Genomic DNA, 17729 nt, shown 5'->3' with positions numbered 1-17729 from the left:
TCGCTCCTTCAAAAACACATGACCTGTCCACTGTTAAATGTAATGCTTTTTCTATAGCAGTAGGTGAAGTCATATTTAACAGATGCTGCCAGTGGCCCAGGATATTGTTAGAGGATAATGGTCCCCTGCTGTTACAATAATGCTGGTATATGCCTCACTGGTTTTTTGAAACAAAGATAAGACATATATTTTCAAAACTGGAGATGTTAATTCTGTGACAATAGCATAGTCTTTTATTAATTCAACCAATTTATTTACATCCAATCTGTGACCAGCTCCATTTGAGTACTGATGGAGCAAGGTACTACTCATTATGGTATAAGGGCAGAAGAATCTGGCTCTGATCAATTTAGAGAAAAAACTTATTTGGCTTGATTCCCCTCACACACCAGTATAGTTATGAATAACTCCATTGAAGTCAATGAATTACATCAGTGTAAAGCCTTGCAAATCTGAGGGAAATCAGGTCCATTCCATTTGTCAGATAGCCAGAAAACACCTCGTTAATAAATGTATTAGTTACATTTAAAAAATAAGGTCCCAATTCAGTAAGGTACTTAAGCACATGCTTCACTTTAACCCCTTGAATAGTCCTACTGACTTCAATGGGACTACTTACATGTTTAAAGTTAGGCATGTGCTTAAGCACATAGCTGAGTCAGGATCTAAAATCACAGGGCCATATGCTGCCCCCTTTGTGATGATCTGGAAATCTTATCCTTGATGTCATATTCAGATCTCAGATAACTCAGTCAGCACTTAGAATTGAAACAGGTCTTTTTTCAGGAATAGGCCGGTGGAGTGGGCATGGAAAAAATGGCTGCATCAATATGAGAAACTGTAAATGAACTTAAGCCCTGCTGGACAGCTCCAAATTAATCATTCTGTTCATTACAAAAACAGCATTCCCCTTCTTTTCCAGATGACAGTGATTATAATGCAGCCATGGAAAAGTTTCTCCAGATGAGGTGCCTGAAGGAGCACGCTAATCTGACTTTTCTGAAAGAGCAATGCTTTCCTTTCCCAGAGGCTACAAAACACCATAAAGAATGCTCTCCTTGGCCTTCCCCCATTTTCCCCCTCAATCCTCTCCCCAACACACACTTCTCAATTTATTGAACAGCTCAGAGCCTGAGCTACAAGACTTAACTCCTACATTTCTGAACTGAAGGGGATTCAATCTGATTAGCTTGACTTTCCTCCAAATCTTTTTGTTCTTCTCCATCTTTCATTGAAATTGCAAAGAAAGGAACAGAAGGTGGGGGACAGAGGGGCGGGGGACAAGTAGCAGTGAATGGATAATCTACTGCTTCAAAACTGCCCATTTTCTGAGGTACTTAACCCATTAAGTGACACAGAATAAGACAGAGAAGGAAAGACTTTTCAGGAGGGAAAGCTACAATGTGGTTAATGAAGGCCAGAGGTTGCACTAAGCTTGCTGGTGGTCCTTTAGTTATGAATGACAGAAAAATGGGATAAATGCTTAGGTTAAATCTACAACACAGTCATGTGTTTATTTTTCAAAGCAGCATTATGCTCTTTCTTGCTCTAGCATGCCCCTAATAGAGAAAAACCATGGGAGGGACTGGGGACTCTTTACACTGAACTCTTTTATGTGGAAGGGTGGGGAGGGGTCAGCCACCTGTGCAGCACTGTCCCCCACCCCCTGTGGAGGCCAGTCTCTGGGGTTAGGAAACACAAGCAGGGAGTTGGACTGGGCAGACTGTAGGACAGGGAGTTTGCAGCTTCATTCTGGGTGCTGCAAACTCAGAGATGCACTTTTCTCCTACTGGGCCAAGGAAGAGTCCCCAGGAAAAGTTAAGCACCCTTGGACTGTATGACTTTCACTGAAACCTTTTCACCTCCATTTTAAGAGCCATATGCTGCTCATTGGGCAACAAGGGTATGGATCTGTTGCTGAGGCACAGGGTCTTTATACAGATGGTTCTGGCCTCCTGATGATCCCCAGGGATTCATGTAGCTCCTTGGGGATTCACTGGAGTTCATCCATGAGGGGGGAAAACCCCACATCCTTAGTGAATGGTCAGGAAAGAACTCAGTCAAGGGGTCCTTGAAGAGTTCCTTCATGTTTCCTAGATTTTCACTGTGAGAGGGTATTTATACAATGGGGAAAGAACTCAACCCTTATCAGATGAAATCATAACTTATTAAAACTTTGCTGCACGAAGGCTAAAGGCCATTGATTAATTTCAGGGTTGAAATAGGGATCTTCTTATTTTGTGTTTCTGGTATTTATGATTCTGATTTGTTTCCCATCACCAGCGATAGGAACCTATGTCAGTATTTGATAAACAAATCAATGAAACAGACGTATGTTATTTCCTCACAGACAGCCAAAAATGTAAACATCTGCTGTAATTCCCCCAGTGAAGCATGTTTTCCTTGGGGACATTTAAGTTTTCATTTCCTGATATATCATCTTTCATGTTGCAGGCTTTTTCTGAGAAACCTTGCATCCATTATTCTGGATTTAAAAAAATCCAAAGCAATTGAAAGATTCTTGTTAAACTGCTTACAAAATACACAAGTGATGTGTATAGTACACAAGCTAGCGATAAAGCATGGTTATAAAGAGTACTTTTAGTTTTTAAGTGAATTTCTTGAGATTTGTGCTAAGTCATCATCATGCTTGCACTTTTATTTTTCATTCTAACCAGGTATGGCTGGGTAAAAAACAGATTATTTTGCTGTTTTGTTTTGTTTTTTAAAACAAATGCTTGACTATTAAAAGTACATCTTTGCACAATGGAACTATTCCAGGTTTGGGGGGCTTAGAACCTGGCTTTATGGTTGCCTCCATCTAGACACAGCATAAAGGTTTGTGCACCCTGACTGCAACATAACATGGCAAAGCATCACAGTTGCTTGGATCTGGAGAAATGTCATCTACTGATGTAGTGGCACATCAGTGTCTTAAAGGGGAAAATGCTGAGTCTCGCAGTTTGACTTTCAACCACTGTAGCTCGTTAAGTTTCATGGATGTGCTCTGTGCTAGATTAGGAAGGTGTTGAGGGGGTCCTTCATGGCTAGCAAAGGTGAACACTGGCACACTGTGTTTTAGCCTGATGATGTTGTCACAGCTTCACTTTGACTTGCACTCTGCCCTTTTGAAAGCAGTATTTCGTAGCTTGAACTAAGGCCATCATCTCTTGACATTGACATGTCTGCAACCTCCTTTTTTATTTTTTATTTTTTTTTGAAAAGGGGGTCAAGAAGATTGTGATAGTTAAACTCTATCATGAGTCCTCAGATTTACTAGACTCCAGTCAGTCTGAACTGAGGTTTAAGGATTATACACAAACAACATTGGTGGCATTCATTGATGATCTCAGCCTCGAGAGTCATGAAAAGCAGCTACCTTTACTACAGTTGACAATAAGGATTTATTGACATATAAGGGTACCTACTTAATTAAATCAGATGTCTATGGAAGAGAACCTTTCTTCTTCAGAAGTCCCAATGTTATGTAATTGCCCTTTTGCAACAAGGGCTTTCTGCAGCATCATATAGGATTCTAGCTGGTTACTATTCCTGTTCAACATGTATACTGGGCCATTAGGAGAAGGAGCCATTGGGTGAAACCTTGACCCTTAAAGTTAATAGGAGTTTTGCCTGATTTCAGTGGGGCTAGGATTTCACCCAGAACATAGTGTTGTACAGCTCTTTATTCTTTGTCTCTTAATATACAAAGATAATTGACAAATCAATTACACTTACCTATTCACTATACTATTTAACACTCAATTCTATATTTCTTTCTTCTTTGACATAGCTTATACAGAGTAAAGGTCGACTCAGAGTCTTAATTAAATTGAGGCCTGTTAGTCACTCAAGTCAGACAAGACTGAGATGGTGTTAGTAGCCTAGGAGAAGCAATCAGAAGAGCTTAAAGAGTTTATGTCCACATCCCCAACTAAACGATTGTTATGCTGTTAGTTATGAACTTTGGAGGCTTGTTAGATCCAGATGTAGTTCTGGATTCAGAAGTAGCAGATATTTCCAAGAGGGGTTTGTTCTGTCTTCACCTGGAGATAACAGTGTGGCCTCTTGTGATACCACATAGCAGTGCCCCATATTTGCTCTTTAGTTGCCTTGAGATTAGATATGGGTTTCATTATGAGAGCATCTAGAACAGGGATCAGCAACCTTTGGCATGCAGCCTGTCAGGGAAATCCACTGGCAGGCTGGGACGGTTTGTTTACCTGCAGCGTCTGCACGTTTGGCTGATCGCAGCTCCCACTAGCCGCGGTTTGCCATTCCAGGCCAATGGGGGCTACGGGAAGTGGCGGCCAGCACATCCCTCAGCCCACGCCACTTCCCGCAGCCCCCATTGGCCTGGAATGGCGAACCGCAGCCAGTGGGAGCTGCGATCGGCCGAACCTGTGGACGCCAACGGATTTACCTGATGGGCTGCGTGTCAAAGGTTGCTGATCCCTGATCTAGAAATTGAAGCTCCATGGCTGCATTATGCATTTAGAAAAAAATCAAGCAGTGCTTCACACATCATCACCAGCAGCATATGCGCAATGTGCCCAACATTTAATGGCCCATCATCAGCCTGGTGGAAAGCTGGTAGCCTGCTGTCGAAATAAGTCAGTGGGCACTCAATAATGATAGGCGACATACTATGAAGTTGACTGCAGCTGCATCGCGGGTCATTAGAAAAAAACTATTTAAAGAGATTTGCTGCATTGTTGCCCTGTCCTGTTCAAAACCAGTTCAGAGATGACCACAGGTCCCTTGGCAAATCAGAACTGGTGGACGGATGGTTGGGTCAGTGATGAGAGAGCGATTAACGACCGTCGTCAGTGACCACTTGCTGAGCCAAGCAGATTCCACTGTCCTGTGGTGGCATAAATGACCATAAAGGGCCAGAAGACAGGTGACCAGGTGGGTGGTCGAAGAGGTCTGTGTACAATGGCAGGTGACTTGTCTCATCGTTCTTAGCCAGCAATGTGACAGAGATCTTTTCATGGTGAATATGGGGCACTGCTATGTTGCTAAGAATTGGGAGCCATGGCAACGGAGTTGCCCATAAGGTCCCAGTAACAATACGCATAGCTTTGTGCAGCTGTACATCAACCAGCCTATGTAGGTTGCTTGCATGAGGGGCAGTGGATCAGCATTCACGTTGTGCTCCCCATCAGTACCCAGCAACGGCAAGCTAATGATCCAACCAGCGAGCCAAATTTGGTGGCGAATCTTGGTTATGTGCCATCTGACTGCTTCACACAGAGAACCTAGTATGACAATAGCCTATAATCTGCACTGACAGATGTTACATTTACTAGGTGGAGTTCAAGGCATTGGTCTTAAATGTATAAGGACCTGAGTAACTGAAAAATACTTATCTCCTTGTGTGATACCACCACAGTTGTGAGCAACAAAGTTGTTTGAGTTAACAACCCCATTATTTAAGAAAGGGCTCAAGTGTCAGGTTTTTTTGTATGTTTTTTTTAATAAAGGTTCTTGAATTCTCATATTCACTTCCCTCCTTAGTCCAATAGAGCCCAGATTTGTTAACAATCAGAGCATTCTGCCAAGCTCACCTTTTTCCCCTTAGGCTTTTGGAGAGACAGTGAATTGAGGTGCCTCTTAAACAGTCTGTGACCTATTATTACTAGGTTGGGTACATCCTGTGAGAAGCCCATTGTGTATTTATGTATATTTTATTTCTAATGGTTCATATTTGCATTGTGTGAAAATATCAGGAGTGATGAACAGGTGTAATACATTTTCAAGAGTTGTGGACATCTTCATTTGTCATAATACACAATGAAAACTGAGATGCCAAATATGCTTAGATTCCATGAACTTTGAAAACAGTATGAAATTTTGCAATATATGCAGTATTTTAGTGTGTCAATCAGGAGCTGATTTTCTTTTAGACCAAATAATATTTAAAAAATTAAACCAAATTTTTGTAAAGATTTAGTATTTATTACAGAATTAATTTGAATAGCCATTGAAGTGGCCTGTCAGGGACCAGTTTAATTAAAGACGCAGACTTTTTAGACTTGGTATAGTATAGCATGTACACATGTTTTAAAGACAAATTCCAAAAGGGCATTTGGTCCATCTATTCTGACCTAACAGGGTCAAATTCTGCCCTGAGATGCACATTTGGCCTTTACAGTGCATATTTTTGAAACAGTACATACTGTATTTTACAAAGTGCATTGAAGATCAGCCAAGTGATTTTTAATGTATTTTAAATGCTATTTACAGAGCGTGCAGCTGCTATGGTATTCTTCCAAGGTGTTCCCCTTCTTTGTGCCTCTCTGCTTCTCCCTCTGTCACAAGTAGAAATAATTTCAACGCTAATCCCAAATAATATCAGCATTAATTTCCATTTTCAAATACGAGACCAGGAAAGCACAGAAACACAGGGACAATATCAACAGTTCAGTGTCTACACAACAGAAGCAACAAGTTAATAGCCTCGGTACTCCGCTCCTATGTAACCTTTGTTGCACTCTCCCGAATATATTCTATTTTCTTAATTTGAAAAAACTAGAGAAAATTAATTCTGACATATACGGTTTCAAAGCAATTTAACCTTCTTGGAATACTACAAATTTTTATAATGTGCTTCAGATTATAAATTAATCACAAAAACATTTCAATAGCTTTAGGCAAGTCTTTTTAAGTTGGGGGGAAAAAAACCAGAAAACTTTCCTAACACACACCTGAACTGTTACCCCGTTTTGCTTTATCCATTTCTTCCTCTCTCTCCAGACTTCTAAGAGCCTCCATCCAAAAGCAACTATATAATACCTAAGATAGCAAAATAGAGACAAAGTTCAAAGAGATTCTGTCCATTTCTTATTCTGTTAAAGCACTCTGTGCAAAAATAAGTTAAATGTAGTCAGCATAAAGTAATATAACCCATTAAAATAGAGCAAAGCTTCAAATAGTAAATTAAACTGATTTAAAAGTGGTTTGGGTACAATTTGTAAAAATGTCTCTCTCTCTAATATAGTTAACATTAGCATTTAATTTAGGCATTCTGGGCCAGATATCTGTTGGTGTATGTTGGCATAGCTCTGTTGCCTTAGTGGAACTATACTGATTGACACCAACTCAGTATCTGGTCCTCTGAACTGTGACTCGGTTGGTGTCCAAAAGAGAATCTGTTTCACACTATCTTGAATTGGATAGAGTTTGGGCAAGTAGGTCACTTTGTAAGTGGCCGGCTGCATCCATGCTTTATTTCCCAGAAAGCCACCCATTTCATCACTCCACTAGAAATGAGGCATGATGAGCAGGGGATGAGTGGGAAAACAAACAAAAAGACAAACAAACCCACAACAACAACACTTAGCACATGATATCATTGGTCAGAAGATTTCAGGCATCCCACAAACTTTGGGAAAAATATCTCAACAGGGGATGATGTAGGTACAGAAGTACATGCAATTATTGTCTTTCATAGGTTTATAAGATTTGAATCAGGGAAACAACACATGAAGGAAGTGATATGACAAACCTTCCTGAAGAAAGAAAAGGAGTACTTGTGGCACCTTAGAGACTAACAAATTTATGAGAACATAAGCTTTCGTGAGCTACAGCCCACTTCATCCGATGCATACAGTGGAAAATATAGTGGGGAGATTTTATATACACAGAGAACATGAAACAATGGGTGTGACCATACACACTGTAACAAGAGTGATCAGGAAAGGTGAGCTATTACCAGCAGGAGAGTGGGGGGCGGGAGGGTACTTTTGTAGTGAAAGGTTACACACACACACACACACACACACACAGAGGCTCTCCTGCTGGTAATAGCTCACCTTTCGTGATCACTCTTGTTACAGTCTGTATGGTAATACCCATTGTTTCATGTTCTCTGTGTATATAAAATCTCCCCACTATATTTTCCACTGTATGCATCCGATGAAGTGGGCTGTAGCTCACGAAAGCTTATGCTCAAATAAATTTGTTAGTCTCTAAGGTGCCACAAGTACTCCTTTTCTTTTTACGGATACAGACTAACACAGCTGCTACTCTGAAACTTTCCTGAAGAAGATCATTCTAATATAATTCTAATGTAGAATCGCACCCACAGATTATTCCTGATTCCAGTAGAAGTAGTCACGCCTGACTACACTACCTACACATTTTGAAGTTTAAGATTCTGTATGTGTCTGTTTCCCTCCTACAGTTCCATCCCACCTGCTACACTGAAGTAACTAATGTGGGCTATTTAGCAAACAGTTAGCATATTTTTCCTGAAGCCCATGACTGTCTTGATTGTTTGTTTATTTCATCTCTTCAGGGCAAGAACTGTGTTATACCTTTTTCAGTGCCTAACACAACAAGATCCTGGCCTCTATCCATGACCGTAACACAAATTAACAATAATGTTATTTATTTGTATTACTATTTATTATTTCACAGATTCCAAGGCCAGAAGGGACCATTGTGATCATCTAAGCTAACCTTCTGCATAACACAGGCCATAGAACTTCTGCAAAATAATTCTTGGAACATATATTTTAGAAAAACATCCAATCTTTATTTAAAAATTCTGTGTGATGGAGACTCCACCACAACCTTCCATAAATTGTTCCCAGAAAGAACCCTTTTGGTAGCCGCAGATTGGAGCCTGTTTTTTTTTTTTTTTAACTTCAGATTTCTGCTATGGGTTGTGTTCGAACTCAGAATGCCTGGGGTGGTGCTTGGCTTTGATAAACTTAACATACCCGCAGAGTTACCTAGGTCCTATATTTGTATTAGCATAGCACCCAGGAACCCCAGTGGGATAGGTTTTCTATCAACCCTGATCAAAAAGATGTTCCCTGCCCCAAAGAGTTGAGAAGCTTCAAAAGCATTCAGGCCACTGTCAAGTATCTTAAGATGTTTTTCTTCAAGATCCAGGAGTGTATAATTTTTAATTAAAATGTATACTCTTGTCGAGTGTTCATCAAAGAGATTGAGTAGTTGAAAAAAATAATTTTGTTCTTTAGAAAAATTAAACCTTACAGTCAAGCCAGATTTCTACTCTTTTAACAACCAACACAAATACATAAGTGCACACTCATTTCAATGTTGGATGTTTAAAAGTCAGAATAATTGGAAATCATTCCAATTACACAGAATGGGCCTAGTAACATTCATTGTACACTGAAAATATCCCCAAGAACAGGAATTCAGATATATCTGCTCTGAGTAAATGGTAACTTCTTTTTTTTTTTTTTGGACACAAGACCTAGAAAGGATACCTTTTCCACTGAAATCTATTATATCTCCTTGTCTATGCATGAATATTAGGAATGCAGCTCAACAGTTTGTCTCTCACCGAAGCTACAAATGGTTCCCCAGAGCAACTGTATCTTAGCAGTTGTGGGGCAGGGTTCTGAAATCTAGGAGATAGCTACTATTAAATAAGAGGTTGGCAACCTTCAGCATGCGGCCCATCAGGGTAATCCGCTTGCGGGTGCAAGACATTTTGTTTACATTGACCATCCATATGCCCGGCCCCCTGCAGCTCCCAGTAGCCGTGGTTCACCATTCTCGGCCACTGGGAGCTATGTGGGGGGGCGTACCTGTGGAGGTCAATGTAAACAAAATGTGTCACGGCCCGCCAGCAGATTACCCTGATGGGCTGTGTGCTGAAGGTTGCCGACCCCCTATATTAAACAATGAATCACTACTGGAGACAGATCACTTTCAAAATGTGCTTTTACCAGAGCCAATAAATAGCAAATGTATGACTAGAGCTGTCAACCTGACTTAAATCAGAATGTTGAATACAATTGAGAGAATATTTTACGTAGTCCATGTATACTATGAAATGGACTAAAAGACACACCATCCATATTTCCTCCAAGCTACTCCTGACATAAGATTTGGCAACTCCATATTGAATTGTAGGTTTCAGAGTAACAGCCCTGTTAGTCTGTATTTGCAAAAAGAAAAGGAGTACTTGTACTCCTTTTCTTTTTATTGAATTGTAAAGTATTATACCCTTAGCATCACTCTTCTTTCCTTTATCTTCTTTCTTTGTGTCTGTCTCTCTGTTTATGTGATACCTGTCAATTCTATACATGATACTGCAAGGGTTACCTCATCTTTAGTTGTTGGTTTTTTGCATTTGTCAAACTCAAGGCCTGATTCTTAGAGGTCTCAAAATCTCTCAGGGTTGCATTCTTTAGGCTGAAAGTTCCTTGGGGCAGGGAACTGTCTAAACTATGGATAAAATTATGGCCCAACTGAAGTCAATGGCAAAAACTCTTGACTTCAATGTGATTTGATCATATGTATTAAATAAAGAACCATTCACGTCTCTGGTACTTTGTACATAACACTGTTTTGTTTGTTAGTCTAATGAATTGTAGGTCAGTTATGACAAATAGTTCAATATCAGATGATGAAAGCATAGCTAATTTGAAAGAGAACACTGCAGAGGTTACAGTACGTTGTAGAAAACACTTCAGGGCAGAAAGGGCACTAATAAAAGATAGTGAGTAGGGTGAAAATTCTTATGGGGAAAACTTGTGAAGTGCAAGGTTGTGAACCTCACAGATTTATTTTATTTGCTCTAAAGCATATGTCATTACATATTTATAGTACCATAGCATATATCCTATTTGAAGTCTAGCCCTTGGATGGTGACAAATTCAAATATTCTTTAACAAGTGCAGGTTCCATCCACCAGAGGGCAGCAGAAAGTGTATATGTGTTATATACATGTGCCAGATAATATGCAACATAAATATATCTGCAAACAACACAACACATCACTCTGCACATTATATTTTGTTTTTATGCATGTGACTATTTATTTATAAATCTACCTCAACATCTTGAAACCAGTCGTGCTCTTAATGAAGACAACTGGGCCCTGTACGTGAACTGCCTTCAGAAACTATTTTCAAGTAGTGAAATGTGCTTGTGCAAACCTTTGGAGAGTAAGGCCCTGCAGAATTTTTAAATGGGGTAACTTAATTATTTAATGTGAGAAGTTGAGAGACAGTGTATATTTTTGAGAAATTATGTGTTCAGGATTAAAGCATGTACTTCTCTCCTAAAGGATGCAGTATATCTGCCATATATTGTACATTACATTATCTAAAGAAGTATTTCATCTAATACTCTATTCAGCCAAATACTAGCACAAACCATCTGGTTGGAGATTATTTTTCAAGTATACGAATACGTAATCATCTGAAAAAATTCTAAATAAATAAAATCCATCCTATTTATTCTAAATTTAGGTATTGTGAGAAACTCCATTTTATAATATATATTTAAGGTCTAATTTTGTTCCAATGCTTTGCATTGCACAAACTGCAGCAGTTATAGCAAATTTCTAACAGTGATTATGGTCTTTAAGTAACTGTAAAAGTTCCATTGCAATTTAAACTAATTGTCCAAAATCATATTCATATGGAATGTTTAGTTATTCATTAAGTCCATAATACCTGACACCACTGCTAAAGTTTTAGCAAGCAGTTGTTTGTATTTGTTTTCGTTGTAAGCAAAGAAACAGAGCAAGCGAGCATGCCTTTTTAGAAAGTTTCATTAGCTGATGCATTGTCATGTACAATTCACAGGAAGCACAATCTTGCATTGTTTTAGCCATGAACTGTTGAAATGCTGAACCCATTCTTTTTTAAAAAATCAGCAGGACCTAAAGCTGCCTGGGTAGACAGACAGATCATGTGGTAGAAGGCTCTGCAGATTGCTAACTTGACAAATGCCCTTTCACAAACTGGCAATGATGTACACTCAAGAATATTGGCCTGATTCCTCAAAACATTTCATGTGTACAGCTTGAATTCAAAGTGAAATCAGGCAGACAGAGTTGGTTTTTAAAAGGCTGGAAATTCCTGGATGAATATTCATGCTAAAAAGTTTTCAACAAAACTTTATTTGTCTGCAGTTTTGTACATTTTTATAATGCCCAATTGATTGTCTTGAATTTTCACATGTTGTTCAGCAACAGTTTTCACCACTCAAAATGGTGACAAATATTTGAAAGAAATGGCTTCATATACTACTTCCTGGCTTCATACACTACTGCAACCTGGCTTAGGCACTGCAAATAAAGAACAGCACATGTGCTATTCCCACCAAAGGGAATAGGACTTGTGCATGCATACATGAAAGCAGAATAAAATATTTATATAAGGGCAGAATACAATATATTGTATATATGGCTGGACTCTCTGGCATGGAAGGTCCCTTACATGCAAATGTCCTCCCATGTGGAAAGGAGGTAGCTTCCTCTGTGGCTGGAGAAGGGGCTGGAGGTAACTGCAGATGGGCCTGGACCAAGACCCAGAGGGTATACATCATTTCCTTGTCCCCACTTGCAGAAAACCTAGCAAAGGGTTCTCCGTTTCCCCTCAACATTAGAACGGAGCCCCCTATGAGATTGGCAGCATAGTTCCATAGGTTTCAGAGTGGTAGCCGTGTTAGTCTGTATTAGCAAAACCAACAAGGAATCCTTGTGGAACCTTAGAGACTAACACGTTTATTTGGGCATAAGCTTTCGTGGGCTAAAACCCACTTCATCAAATGCATGGAGTGAAATATGTGCTGTAATATTTATACTGCTCACTGTATTTTTTACTCCATGCATCTGATGAAGTGGGTTTTAGCCCACGAAAGCTTATGCCCAAATAAATGTGTTAGTCTCTAAGGTGCCACAAGGACTCCTCATTATAGTTCCACAGGAATCACACTGTCAGGGAGCTAAAGCGGAGTAGGTTCTGGAGCTATCAAGGAAGCATAAACTCTAGTCTCCTGCAGATAGCCAGGGCAGAACTTGGTGGCTGACCCCAAACAGAACAATCCAAGAAAAGGGGAACTCACAAACTTCCCCTTTCCCTGACCCCTCCCCCAGATTTTACTCCCATGGGTATTTCCTCAGCAGGGAGTGATGAGGGCAAAATACTTGTGTTGTAAATGGAAACAAACAGACTAGGAAAAATCACTAATTGCTACATAAGAGATTTTAAGAAATCATTATTCAAGTGAATACTGGGAATTTTATTTGAATGCACTAACCATACATAAGGCAAAAAAAACCCTCTTAGGCCCCAATTTTTCACACTGCTCTGAACAAGCAGACCCTTCTGCTTGCAAGGAGTCACACTGACTTTAATGACGATCCATGTATTTGCTTGCACGGTCAGAGTCTTAATCTACCAGCATCTGTCTTGAATGCTCATCTCCGAAGGAGTCAGGGCCAGACTCTCGGCTGGCATTAATTAGCCTTGCTTGATTGAATCTAGTGAAACTGCTGCTGATTACTGTTCAGGTCCACAACTTCCAGCTTCAAAGTTGTTGACCAGACCATGACAGAACTGAGGTTTAGCAGCAAGTCACTGACCATTGGTTCTAGGGCTTTGTACAGAAAAGTAAATAAATAGAAATTAGCCCCCTCACATACCAATCATAAAATGCTTGTAGTTTTCAAACAGTGGATACCTCATACTGAACTGTTTATTACCCACTGCTTATTAACAGCAAGAGTGTCAGAAGCTGATCAGCTGTGATCTGTACCAACAGATATCAGTAAAGGCACTTGGAATTATTACTGAAGTTTTTGACTGTACACAGATAAAGCAGACCTCAAAAGCAGGCATAACCACCACAAAAATAGGTAATGTTCACTCTTTTCTTTTTTCTTGTTTCTTTCAAACTATTTTGAAAAGACTTAATTTGAGAACAGGAAAGGATTTGCTTTGGACTAAATGAATCTCTTTTGGCATTTTAATTCAGCAGCTCAAGCACTTCCTATAATTAAGTCCAAAGAAATACCTATTTTAGGCTTAAATAAATCCCTTTGGAGTTGTCAATGAATGCTAACTTCTCTGGACTCTAGAGGGTGGGGTGGGAGGTCAGGAAGATCTCTTAAGTACCTCATTACCCATTAGCTTGCACAACACATTTATTTTGAATATCTGTAATGTGATATTGGGTTTTTAGGGGGAAAAAATCAGTTGAGAATCCAGCAGGAATGTCCCCTTGTGAAATCCAATATGAAATTAACTTTAGTCCCAATTCTGTCCTTCCAGAGAAGCAAGCTAACATGAAACACTGTAATGTAAGCTCTTTTTAAAATGCTTTTTAGGACCCCCCCCCCCCCGCTTCTGAAAACAATGCATGCCCGCGCACACACACACACAGACTCACTTACTTCTGCTGCCTGCAAGGAGGTGTCTAATTACTAACTGGAAAGTTCATTCATCACCCAGGTGTTAGAAAGCACAACCCTCTAATAACAGGCCATTGCACTCCAGTGAACTTGCACGGCAGGGGATTGGCCTGCCCAAGGCCAAGCCCAGGGAAATCTGCTCACAGCCATATGGAGGGAGTCTAGGGTTTTGTTTATAACACTCCTCCCCTAATTCCTGTTTTTTCTCTACTAGCCCCACAGAGATTTTTTTTTTTAATCTTATTTCCAGCAAGAACAGCAGATGCCTTCGGCCACCTGTCCAGCAATTCTTTAGAGTAGAAGGTCATTGCTGGCTCACTTGCGCAAGTTTTAAAAAGAGCTGTGTGTGCATAAACTGCTTTCTAGCATTAATATATACTAAAAAAAACAACAACCCAAACTCACCAAGTAATCCCACAGTGTGCAGTTAAAAAAGTAACAAATTGACAGGAATAAATGAGGAAACAGTTGTCTGCACGGGACAGTACCCTATAAAACTCACTCACTCTTTATATTCTCGGATCTAAAGATCAAAACGAATGTTGTGGAGCTCCAGAGCCCACTCTGATGGTAGCACAGTTGAAGCATCCATGCATAAATGGTAATAGTGAAATAAAGTCCTCACGTACGTCTTTGTTTCATTCACAAAGAGATGCTGTATACAGGTTAAGTGGAACTTGATTAAACCCTGTGCACTACCCATGTGGCTGAGTTGCTTCCAACCTAACTCCCCATCTCTCCCAGTGTCCTATTACAATAATAGTCCATCTAAGGAACATGGGCCCTCACTCCAGTTCCACTGATCATGATACAGTCACACTGATGTTCCAGCTGAAATGTTTAGCAGTTTCTGAAACACTGACAAATTACAGCTCTCTCACCCAATTGATTGAGCTTCGGTCTTGCCAGCGTTCAATTTTGGCAAGTTCCAAGCCATCCAATCCACCATGCAAATGCCAGGAGGCCTATTCCATTCAGAGTCTGGACTGTAGAAACACATAAGTGAGCCTCTGCTGAACAACAGATATACTTCTTTAGCTCAGCTCTCCCTATAAAATTCGAGCGAGGCCGAATGAGTTCCTCTCTCAGTACCAGCTCTCTAAGACCATTAAATTTTATAAAATTAATGGCAAGTAAATTTAGAAGAGAAAAAGGGAAAGGAAATACGTCACAGAGCAATTCCCAGCTGCATAAGGTAATAGAGTTGAACTCTTCTTGCATTTTAAGAGGGTTGGATAATTTTATGACAATTAATAATTAGTGCTATTCTGTACACTAGGACTATTCAAATCTCAGGCTTAATACGTATGCAGCTCACCTTCAAGGTTAGGGAATAATCTCCTATCCACATACAGCATGGTGAATTAGTTCTGTTTTCCCACTGCTTTGCACCTTGTATAGTCATAATCCACTAAACTGAAATCCTGTCCTGTTCAAGGAAAAGTTGGGACTTTATTTACTGGCACTCTTTTGTTAATTTAGGAAGATGCATGAGACAGATAATTCAACTTACAACAAACATTCAGACCACTGACAGAGTGAGTTCTAGCAGGCCTGCTTTCCTATGCTAAGGATAGTACAGAGCCACACTAGTCTCTTGGAGTTCTGGGAGGCATTGCCTCCTGGAACACCTACATGTGCAGAAAGACTGCACCTACCACTGTACCCTTTAGGGGTTACAGCAGACTATGTCCATTGCATGGGTCCCTCTGAAATGTGGAGAGGAGAGAAGGAATTGTCCATTTCCCTTACTTACAACTCACCACAATCAATTTTCTTCTCTCATAATAACTACTTGGCAATTGGTTTTTAAGTCGTGCTGGTCTAACTTATCATTACAAATAGGATTCATTGTGAATGTAATTAGTTTAGGGTCTAGCAAGCAGTTCAAAAACTGATCCTGATTTTCAACAAATGTGTATGTTATGGCAGTGGTTCTCGGCAAGGGGTATGCATACGCAGAGATCTTCCCGGGGTACATCACCTCATCTAGGTATTTGCCTAGTTTTACAAAAGGCAATATAAAAAGCACTAGCAAAGTCAGTGACCTGTTTATACTGTTCTGTATACTATACATTGAAACGTAAGCACAATATTTATATTCCAATCAATTTATTTTAAAATAATATGGTAAAAATGAGGGTGTACGCAATTTTTCAGTAATAATGTGCTGTGACACTTTTGTATTTTTATGTCTGATTTTGATAAGCATGTCGTTTTTAAGTGAGGTGAAACTTGGGGTATGCAAGACAAAACAGACTCCTGAAAGGGGTGCAGTAGTCTGGAAAGGTTGAAAGCCGCTTTGTTATGGAATGAATGATTTTCATCCTATGGTTTGTCAAACTTTTGGTTCTGATTAATCAGTATGGGTTATAAATCACGTGTGCTGTGTGGGTGCTCACCTAAGTCATGTTGCATTGTTTCTTCTCCCTGCTGGGAAGAATAAAATGATTTCATATTGTAGAATACCCATTAAGGAATATCACATTTATGTTATGAAGTTTTAGATGAATACTCAATAAACTACTGGGATTTATGGATGTTTTTATGCATGGCCAGTGGTTGCTTGATTACTTGCAAATAACAGATAAACATAATGAATAGGGTTTGGAGGTTTTATTTATGAAAAGATCCACAGATCACTTTTCTTCAAAATTATTCCAGCTCTATTACCAAGTATCTCAATCATTTCATTATTATCTTCTATTTCATGTCTATCTTTATCCAACAGTTGCCCTGCCCTCCCCCTGACTTTCTTTTTGTCCATTGTATTATTTTTTTTTAAATGCAGGCCTCTCTCTTTCTGAGAAAAGTTTCAACATTTACTTCACAGTTTCCAAATATTCCGTCAGATTTTTTTTGTCCTTTCACAAAAAAAAAAACATTATTACTTTTACATACAACAGATTTACAAGAATTAGAGTGTTCTAGTTCCAACAAAGCTTGCATAACAATCCCTAGTGTATTTCCCTATAACTGCACCCTACATTTTATGTTGCTGAGATTATGTTTTCTTTTTGCTTAGACTCCAAGCCCTCCACTTCCTGTATGAGAAGAGGAATTATCTCCTACACTCCCATGATAATAAAGAATCACTGTTGCAGTCCCCCTGTAAGGCTGATGTCCCTTTGAATCATCTGCTGACAAGATGCACTATTATCTCCTTTATTCTTTCCTCCTTTTCTTTCCTCCCTATGGGAGGAAAACATCTGTACCTCCATCAGAAACTAAATGAGTAGCTACATTTATTGGGCCTTTCAAGAGTGTTCTTTCCAGCCTGCCTGTTCCAGACAGGGGACCTGAATTAGAATTCCTAGATCAACTCCCATAATTAATTAATATCTGAAATACTAACTAGTCTATTGCTTAACACGGACTATGGAGTCTCTCTCTTCCTACATTATAGGAATAAAAAAAGGCCTAAATATGCTATTAATATTACTAAAAAAACTCTGAAATCTGAAAGACATTGATGAGAATACATTAAGTCAATGATGGATTACATTTACTTAAAGAATTTGCCATAATACGTGTT

The 17729-nt window shown here is 39.5% G+C and overlaps 1 protein-coding gene across 1 annotated transcript in view; it reads right to left on the bottom strand.

The window, feature by feature from the left end:
* LOC311514966 (uncharacterized protein) overlaps positions 1 to 17729 on the bottom strand; it is a 414125-nt gene that overhangs the window by 20307 nt on the left and 376089 nt on the right. The window contains exon 9 of the mRNA XM_084617718.1: positions 6711 to 6798. The gene's annotated coding sequence lies outside the window, so the exon portion shown is untranslated. The remainder of the gene's footprint in view (positions 1 to 6710; positions 6799 to 17729) is intronic.

Source organism: Lepidochelys olivacea, assembly GCF_965140295.1.
Source record: "Lepidochelys olivacea isolate rLepOli2 genome assembly, chromosome: 1".
Lineage (NCBI taxonomy): Eukaryota > Metazoa > Chordata > Testudines > Cheloniidae > Lepidochelys > Lepidochelys olivacea.
This window is presented reverse-complemented; position numbering and strand designations above follow the sequence as displayed.